The sequence below is a fragment of the Lolium rigidum genome, chromosome 1, assembly GCF_022539505.1.
Source record: "Lolium rigidum isolate FL_2022 chromosome 1, APGP_CSIRO_Lrig_0.1, whole genome shotgun sequence".
Taxonomy (NCBI): Eukaryota; Viridiplantae; Streptophyta; class Magnoliopsida; order Poales; family Poaceae; genus Lolium; species Lolium rigidum.
The window spans coordinates 116,553,491-116,562,813 of record NC_061508.1 but is presented as its reverse complement, the minus strand read 5'-3'; the positions used below and the strand labels follow the sequence as shown (position 1 = coordinate 116,562,813).

Below are 9,323 nucleotides of genomic sequence, written 5' to 3'. Positions count from 1 at the left end.
GCGTGGGGCAAAATCCTTGATCACGAGTATTCAATATAAAACAAACCGGTATGAATGGAAAACTGGTGTTATTTGAGTTCTAATTTGATCGATGTATATCTAGAGCCTTTGTTGTGCAACTTTATGAGACTAATTTTATAAATCTATATGTGTTCGGCCTTAGCAATGCATGGGCACTTTTGTTTGTCTTAAAAAAAGAAGAAACAAAAAAGAAAAACGGAACTAGGAGGACTCCTACGCCCAGGCTGAAAAACGCGAGAGAAATAAGAAAGTAGCACCAACAGTAGCAAGATATGGGCCGGCCCAATGGATGTGCGGGGGTGTGCGGCATGGCCTATACACGGACCTAGACTTATTTCAAAATTTTCCAGATTCGAAAATTTGCTTAGATTCAAATTTGCCCAGATTCGAAAATTGCTTAGATTTAAAAATTTCCTAGATTCGAAATTTACTCATATGTGAAATTTGCTAAGATTAAAAATTTGCTTACTTAGAAAATTTGTTCGAATTTAAAATTTGCTTAACTTTAAATTTTGCTCCACTTTAAAATTTGTTTAAAAAGAAAAAAAAGAAAAAAAAATCAAGAAAACCGAAACCAAGAAAACCAGGAAAAACTTAACGAAAACCGGAAAAACCGTGACCTACAGCCTCCTAGAAGGTTAATGGACCGCGGCCCAAAAACGCTCCGCGGGTGAAACCACGCGGGCGATGGTTGGTAACCATCACCCGCGGGTGATGAAGTGCTAACCATCACCCCTTCGCGATGGTTTATCACCATCACTAAGGGGAACCCGTTAATGGGCCTGACCCATTAGTTTGGTTATTTCAAAAAAAATCAGATTCAAAAATTTGCTTAGATTTTAAATGTACCTAGATTCGAAATTTTCTTAGATTTAAAAATTATCCAGATTCAAAATTTACTCAGATTTAAAATTTGCTAAGATTAAAAATTTGCTACTTTGAAAATTTATTCGAATTAAAAAATTTCTTAACTTTAAATTTTTCTCCATTTTAAAATTTGTTAAAAAAATAAAAAATCGAAAAAATAAAAATCGAAAAAATCGAAGGAAACCAAACCCCAAGAAAAACAAGAAAAAAACTCAACAAAAACCGAAAACCCGAGGCCTACAGGCTCCCTGCATGTTAATGGGCCGTGGCCCAAAAACTTCCCGCGAGTGAAACCACGCGGGCGATGGTTGCGCGGGTGATGAATAGGAATTTCCGTTGCTCTCACTTGTTCCGTTGTTCGTGGTCTTCCGCAGGCAAGCTCCACACGCATTAGGCTGCCTATGACTGTAATGAACTGGGCTGAAATTAAATCCGAAGATCGAGCGAGTACGACAGCTGAGATAATTACCGCATCGGCAGACGCAGGCCGCAGCGCGCTAAGAGCATCCCAGCCGTTGGGCTCCCCACGCCTAAATCCGGTGCTATTTAGCGTCGGATGGATGTAATTTTTGGTTTGGGGAGGCCTATTTTTCCAGCAGCGAGCCTAGGATGGATGAAATTTTTTGACGAAATACAGCGAAATCAGACCAAATTAGGCGAAACTCATTCAAACATAAGCGAAATTTAATGATATGTAACATATATAGACGAGTTCGTACATAAATAGGCCGAATTCGTACATATATTTGATTTCAGCGATGGGATAACTTAAACTTAAACTAAAACCGGCCTTCTACATGCCGAAATGGCGGTAGAAGACCGTGTAGTCCGCGCCGTCGTCGTCGTCGCTCGAGTCGGCGGCGTCCTGGGGCGGCGCTGCCTCGTACTAGCGGCTCGCCAGCGTCGCCAGCGCGTGGCGGCGTCGGCCGGTAGATGTCATCGTCGCTGCTCTCCTCGAGCTTGATCCTCCCTGGGCGCGGCGTTCCTTCCCGCGGGTGGTGCGGCGGCGCGGACAGCGAGTTGCCGCGCGGCGGCCAGGTCCAGCAGCCGCCGCTGCTGCTCCGCCTCCTGGCGCTCCCAGTCCCGCCTGGACCACTCCAGTGCGGCGTCGATGGGGAGGCTGTTGTCGGCGGGCACCAGGTCCTTCAACGACATGGCGATTGCCTCCGCCACCGCGGCGTCCTCCGCGCGCTTGGCCTCCTCCTCGGCGAGCTGGTTGGCGGCAGCGGCGGCGGCCTCCTTCTTCGATGACTTCCTCTTCCGCCCGCCCTATGGAGAGGAGGGTTGGTCGTGGATGACGAGGGCGCCGCTGCTGCGGCCTCTGGTCGGCGGTGGAGACGCCGGCTCCTTCTTGACGAAGACCGGTATCGATCCGCCGGACCTAGACGCTGACCTCGACCCAAGCGAGGAGGAGGACGGCGCCATCCTCCTCGGCATCCAGAACTACCGTGTCGGCGCGACACGGTAGCCGCCTCTGGCGGCGGCATTTCCAGGACGGGGTAGTTCCCACCCCCGATGTGCGCGAGCACATTTGGGAGGGTGCGGCCAGGCGCGCTCCACCACCGACGGTGGCCGGCGGCGTTGTTCCTATCGGGAGGAGGGGCCCGTCGTAAGCGGCGATTCGCGCTCGTACCTGCGCCAGAAAAAGTCGGACCACGCCTTGTGGTTGTCGGGGAAGAAGCGCGGCTCCGCGCGCTGCTCGTCACTGAGAGTGACGAGCACCGCTTCGATCTCCGCCTCCAGGGCGGCCCGACCCATCGCCGACGGCGGGATCGGGACGCCGCTCACGCTTAGTCGCCATCCTCCTGGCGCGCGGAAGTCCGGCGGCACCGGGTAGCCCGCCATGTGGAGGAGCCGCCCCTCCCATTGGTGGAGAGAGCGGCGGCCAAAGCAATTGTTGGCCGCGCCGTCGTTCGCCATTGTTTGATCGCCGCTAGTTCGCTCGAGATCGGGGAAGATTTGGGAAAGGTGAGCGAGGTGAATGCAGGGCAGACGCGGTAGTTCGAAGATAAATAGAGGTAGGCACGCGTGATACCGAGGCGACGGTATTAACTCGCCGCGTGGAAGCTACGCGTCCGGCGAAGACTGACCGGCGGCATGCTTTTACAGCGCGCGGAAGACGATGCGATGAGGATGACGATCGGTGTCTCTCGCCGACAAGTTGGGGCCACAAGCCGGGCCGGAAGTTTCCTCGGCGTTTCCAGCGCTTTCGTTTCGTCCGGAGTCCCGAGCGCTCCCCAGGGGGCCGGGATGGCCTGGGCTCTCCAGACGGATGAAAGGCCTAATCCAGACGAAAACGAGAAACCGGGAGCGCGACTGAACCGTTTTCGTCCATCCAAATAACAAAACGCCGTTCTGGATGTCTCGTCGGGGAACGGCTGGGATACTCTACCTAGCGTGCCCAATGTTTGCACCTGCAGTTCAAAAAGAAAATGTTTGCACCTGGATGGAGCATGATATCCTGCTCCAGTGCTTCTGCACAGTGCAAAACGATTCTGGATTACTGATAAAATATGAGCTCCCGTAAAAAATAAAAAAAAATGGAGATGCGGGGTATCGATCCCCGTGCCTCTCGCATGCTAAGCGAGCGCTCTACCATCTGAGCTACATCCCCAATGTGAACACATCGACCGTAAACATATAATTAACTAAGAACCTTATTTATAGGTGATGCAACGTCCAGCTACCAGCTCTACGCACGCAGCTGAATAAGATTGATCGCTCGCAAGTCTGAAGTCCAGTCTGAACTCTGATCGAGCGTAAGCGATAGTGTGTTTCGAAGTATACAAACACGAACAGCGCGCAGCCACCTCACCTCAGAAGTAAGATGCACCAAGAGGCGGAGACGTGCTGTCGTGTCCCGGGGACGGAAACACGACAGATTCAGCGTACAATTAAGGTGGATTACTACGATTTTGAGGCCGAATTCAGAGGATGCATGGGAGGTAGAAGAAGGAACCCAGATGAGAGCAAGGATAAGGAAGAGTCAAACTTCATTCATTTTCTTCAACGGATTGTCGTCCCGTACATGGTTTGGCTACAATTTTAGCAGGGGAGCTGCTAAATCCATTGAAGTGATAGAAAACGGTCAACAAACCTGGACTGTTCAGTTTATTGAGAAAAATCGCGTAAAAACCTAAACAACCACAAGCCACACCTGATGCACATAGGACATACAAGATGACGGCAAGGCAGAACACACTACACACACCGCCGAGCACCCAAGCTTCGCTCGCTCCAGACTGCACATCGAAAACCGTCGCGTCGACCTGACCTATCATGAGCATTTTCGCCAACCCTCGACAACGCCAGGGAGAAATGACATGCCTTGATAGGACATGTGCCTCTCTGATCCCACGAGTAAAGACCAAAAGACTCATCCAGCATTCATCTCATGTGGAGATTGCTCCTGTAGTCCACCGTTGCCGCAAAATCCCATGAACCACGGGTCCCTTTGGCCGAAACCATCTCCAAGAATGATGTCCTCAAGAGGGAAAACACCATCCGATCAGGAGGCCAGATCTAGGGCTTCCCCAGAGCATGTTGGGAAGGAGGGTTGAGAGCTGCATATCGACGCCTTCAACAAGGCAGGGACACCTGTGAGCACTGCCATCAACAACACCGGCACAACCGAAGTAAAGCTTTTGTCGATAGTCTCACCCACCCCAACCCCAACCCCAACCCCATGATCCGACTAGCCGCCACGTCCTCCGCTCCACTACCTCCACAGCCGCCCATTGTCACACCGAGAGGATGCAACATCTGGTGTCATTCTACTCCTGCAAAAGATGTGAGAATTTAACACCCAGTGCCATTCATCTCTCCTCACCCCTACCATCTGTTGCTAGCCCTTCTTCCTCCGACACGGTGGCGCACTCCTGACATGCTTCCACCCCAATGCCTCCTTCACCTTTTGCACGGCTTCCGACAACACCTTCAGCCTAACTTACACTTCTCACTCAACCAAGAGTCAGTAGCGATGGCTGCAAGCACAACACACAACTGCCTCCATCACGAGCAGAGAGCTCCAACTCCGAGCGAAACACATGGGATGGTTGCGGCCCATAACAGCCCGGGGTGGGCCCAGGATAGGACGCGTCTCCTACACCTCACGTCGTGCTTTGCCGCCCCTCCAACGCACTGTTGGAAATATGACATACATGGAATAATAAAGATAGTTATTATTATATTTCATTCTTCATCATAAATTTTTATATTCCATGCTAGAATTATATCAAGCAGAAACATAATACATACGTGATTTCATACACACTGTATCCCTAGTAAACATCTATTAGACTAGTCCGTTGGTTAGTTCGGAGCCTCTACATATAATACATGTGTGGTTTCATAAACATGATACAATGTTCTAGCCAGCTGATATATGGTTCTGAATTCAAGTCTAGAAATTCGGATGAATACTAACGTCAGCTTAAGCGGCCATCGTGGTTGTCCGGAAGTTCGATAGTGAATCTAACTACCAAAATCAACATCACAAATGTACTACTCCCTCCGTTCCTTTCTATAATGCCTATAGATTTTTGGTATTTGTTTCAGAATATAAGATTGTAGTTTGGATTTTTTTCAATTACCCCCTCTACCGGTCAGCTCACACATGACATGCGTGAAAAAATCCATACAAAAAGGCACAATTAATTGAGATTCCTAATGCATAGCCCAACGATTTCTTAAATTTAGGAAACAATATTTTTATTTCCTTAATATAACCTGGCTGCACATATATGGAGAGTCAACCAGAGAGATTTGTGAGATTTGTTATGTTAATTTAGGAAGTTACCGATTTCCTTCATTTTACTCTGATCTCAAATCGTTAATATAGTGGGTCTTATGTAAAGAACACTCTTGTGCTAATTTCCGTGCCAAAAAACTATAGACACTATAGAATGGAACAGAGGGAGTATCATCCATATACATCACACTAAGCACATATAGTAATCTAAATATGAAATAAGTACAAGTGCAAGATAAGAGTTGTTGTTGCGTTGACACCAAATCTGTAGAGGTCAACAAGGAAGCAGTAAGCAAGCAAGGAAGAACTCGTAAAGAAGGTTGCAGTCGAGACATTCCTAAAAATCTTATTAATGGTCTCCCGATGCATGATTTTAATGGACAGGGTTTTGAGACCTTGCTCTCCCGCACGACCGTTCTCGTAGTCGTCGGGATTGAAAAGACTAGAGAAAGGCATATAAAAAAAAAGAGGGAGAGGCACTGAGGAAGTGGTCGGGTCTACCGGTATGTTCTATCTTCTCGATGTAGCCTACAACTAGAAGACATTTGGTCAACTGAATCGACACACCGTGGAAAGGGGGCGGCGGGAGGACGAATATGGAGGCGGAGAAGATTTGAGTTTACGTTCTAAATTTTCAGGCAAAAATTGAAAGGTTTTGAACGTCTGAAGGAGTTTCTTTTTTATAAAATCAACATTCTACTATGCCTGTAATAGGTATTTGAGGTATTTGGAGCCAGAGGGAGTACATGATTTTCTGCATACATATATACAACCAGCCGTATATATACAAGTATAATCTACGAATGAATCCAAGTCCAAAATGAAGGGAAAAAGAACCAAATAACGTGTGTCGGTATAGATGTGATGTCATGTCAGTCTCAACCCAGCTAAGCAAACTAGTTAACGACCTTACGTGCGTGGGTGCGCCGGTGCCGTGCCTGGTCGCACCACCCACGTCGCACGTGCGTCCAAACGCCTTCACACACCGGCCACGCGCGCGCGCGGGAAGCCTAGACGACGGCGCCGCGGCAGAGCGGGCAGGATGCGTGGCGGCAGAGCCAGCCGTCGATGCAGGGCAGGTGGAAGGTGTGGCCGCACCCGGGGAGGCTCCTGGCCCTCTGCCCGGCCTCGAACTCCTGGAGGCACACGGAGCACCCCGCGTTCTGCTGCGCGGCGGCCACCGCCTGCCGCTCGGTGACCGTGGTCGCGGGGAGGTCCGCGATGGCGTCCGCGGCCATGCCCTTGAACGACGCGCCGCCCGTCCCGAACATCTCCGCGAGCGTGGGCGGCCCGTCGACGGACCCGCCGGCGGCGTCGTCCACGGCGCTCATCTGGCTGTGCACGGCGTTCTGCACGGCCGGGTCCACCTTCTCGCGCACGAGGCGGCCCGTGAGCAGGCTCCAGATGACGTCGAGCACGTAGAGCACGCTCCAGATGCCGGACTCGTCGGAGCGCCAGATGGCGACGGACCGGTCCACGACCTCCATGGCCACCACGGCGCCGGAGATGGCGCCGATGCCGGCGCCGCGGACCAGGCCGCTCTCCGTGGCCAGCCCGATCAGCCCGCCCGTGATGGCGCCCAGGATGGTGCCCACCGTCGCGAAGACGAAGGTGATCACGCCGCGGAGGACCGCGCCCGCGACGCGCGCCGGCCTGCTGCTGGAGACCTCGTCGTCCTGCTGGTCAGGGTAGAAGGCCGGGGAGAATGTCGTGCCGTCGGCGTAGGCTAGCGCTGCCTCCATGGCTGCCGGATGATCACCTGCTGGCTGCTGACGGGTCCGTAGGTCCGGTGTCGGATGAACAGATCAGACAAGGAGAATATCCGCCGCTGCCCGCTGGTCGATCAGAGCAGTACAGAGGATTGAGCTGAGAAGGCTTGCGGTGGTGAGATGGAAGATTTTTAGAAATGATTTGGGAGTGGCTGAACTTATATATAAGAGCACCTAATACGACGAAGCGCGTTGATTAATTAGCCGAAGACTCATCGCAGGCCGGAAGCGTGGATTCGCCAGCTGATTGGAGAACTCGCCAGGTGCGCCTGGCTCGCCAGCTCAGCCGTGCACCGTCGGCGACCACGCAGGCTTCCAACGTTTCGTTTTCAGCACACACCCGGAGTACGTGGCACAAGAGGGAGCCTTGGCGTTGAAGGTCGGTGGCGGAACGGGTCCATGAGAAACCATGGCAATCATCTTAAATGCTAACGAACCGTGCGCATCGGGCACGCGGCTGATGGCAACTTGCCGTACGCTCTTGCCTTCGCCCGCTCCTTCTCTTAACGGCTAAGCTTTCCCTCTTCCGGCACCTACTCCACAGCTTCTCCCAAGCGAATTCCGAAACTTCTGCTTACTCCATCCGATGGCTGCGTGACGGGTGCAGTCCTACGTGTTAGTACCACTTACCATGTGTTTCCATCAGCCAAGATTTTTTGACAAGGCGGCGAAGAAAAGAACACAAGAGAGTATTATATTATTTTTTTGCAATTTTTTTGCCGTTATATTAATAGTACAAACAGATCCAAAAATAATAAAAATTACAAGTAGGTCTTTCGACCATCTAGCGACGACTACAAATAGTGACGCGAGCCGAAGGCGTGCCGCCGTCCTCACCCCTCCATCACAGGAGCTAGGCAAAACTTATCGTAGTATGATGTCCCTCCGGACCTCAGCGCCCTGGCCGTAGGAGAGCTCCTCCAATTGGCTGACCGTCTGACAAACATTGCCCTGGATGAGGGCGTGGAGGATGTATTCTGATGGAGATGGGAGTAGGACCATTGCTACTCTGCGCGATCTTGTTATCGTGCGATGTTCGGAGGTAGAGTGGAGATGGCGGGAGCGGCTCAGATTTGGCGGTCCAGGGCACCGCCAAACTGCAGAGTTTTCCTTTGGCTGGCGGCCAGGAATAGATGCTGGACTGCGGACAGGCTGAGCAGACGTGGTCTCCCGCACCCGGCAACGTGTCCTTTCTGTGACCAAGAGGCTGAGATGCTCGACCACCTTCTGCTTGGATGCGTCCTGTCCAGGCAGGTCTGGGCAACGTGCCTGAGATGGTGGGGAAAGATCCATTGGATGCCGCAGACTGACACTAGATTCGTCCCTTGGCTCCAATCGAAGCGTGGGGGTCCGGGCAAAGATCGAGATCTCTGGACAGCTGTCACCCTCGTCTGTTGTTGTCTGTGGCGGCACCGGAACGACATCGTCTTTGAAGGCGCCACCCCATCCTTGGGCGCGGTAGTCACCCGGATCTCTGACGAGGCAGACATGTGGCGTCTGGCGGGTTTGTTTAGGGGTAGTCTTGTAGACGTGGGAAAGTGGAGATGTCGTGAGTAGTCATGTAGTGTGTGTGTGTAGCTGCCTTTCTAAGGCAGCGTGGGGTGCGCTTTCTGGCGGCTGTGCCAGAAGTGTGTTGTACTTTGGCCTTCTGGCCTTTCTTCTATGAAACAGATACGTCTCTCCATGACGTATCCTTGAAAAAAAAAACTTATCGTAGTAGAGCTTGTTGTAGTAGACAAACGGGAAGTCATCGTGCTAAGACCCTAAAGGACTAGCGCACCAGAGCAACAACCGTCGCCAAAGATGACAACCGTAGATCGGAAGAGACTGACCTGAAACCACACCAACAAACAAGAAAACCGATCGGATCCCTCGAGACCCGCCGGGCACATGACTCCACGCTCCCTCCGACGATG

The 9,323-nt window shown here is 51.7% G+C and overlaps 1 non-coding gene and 1 pseudogene across 1 annotated transcript; both read right to left on the bottom strand.

Annotated features, from left to right (window-relative positions):
- Nucleotides 1-3,429: 3,429 nt before the first annotated feature.
- On the bottom strand, nucleotides 3,430-3,502 carry TRNAA-AGC. The gene has a single exon. It is a non-coding gene; the product is annotated as a tRNA-Ala (tRNA).
- Nucleotides 3,503-6,534: 3,032 nt separating this feature from the next.
- On the bottom strand, nucleotides 6,535-7,503 carry LOC124650551 (annotated as a pseudogene).
- Nucleotides 7,504-9,323: the final 1,820 nt, after the last annotated feature.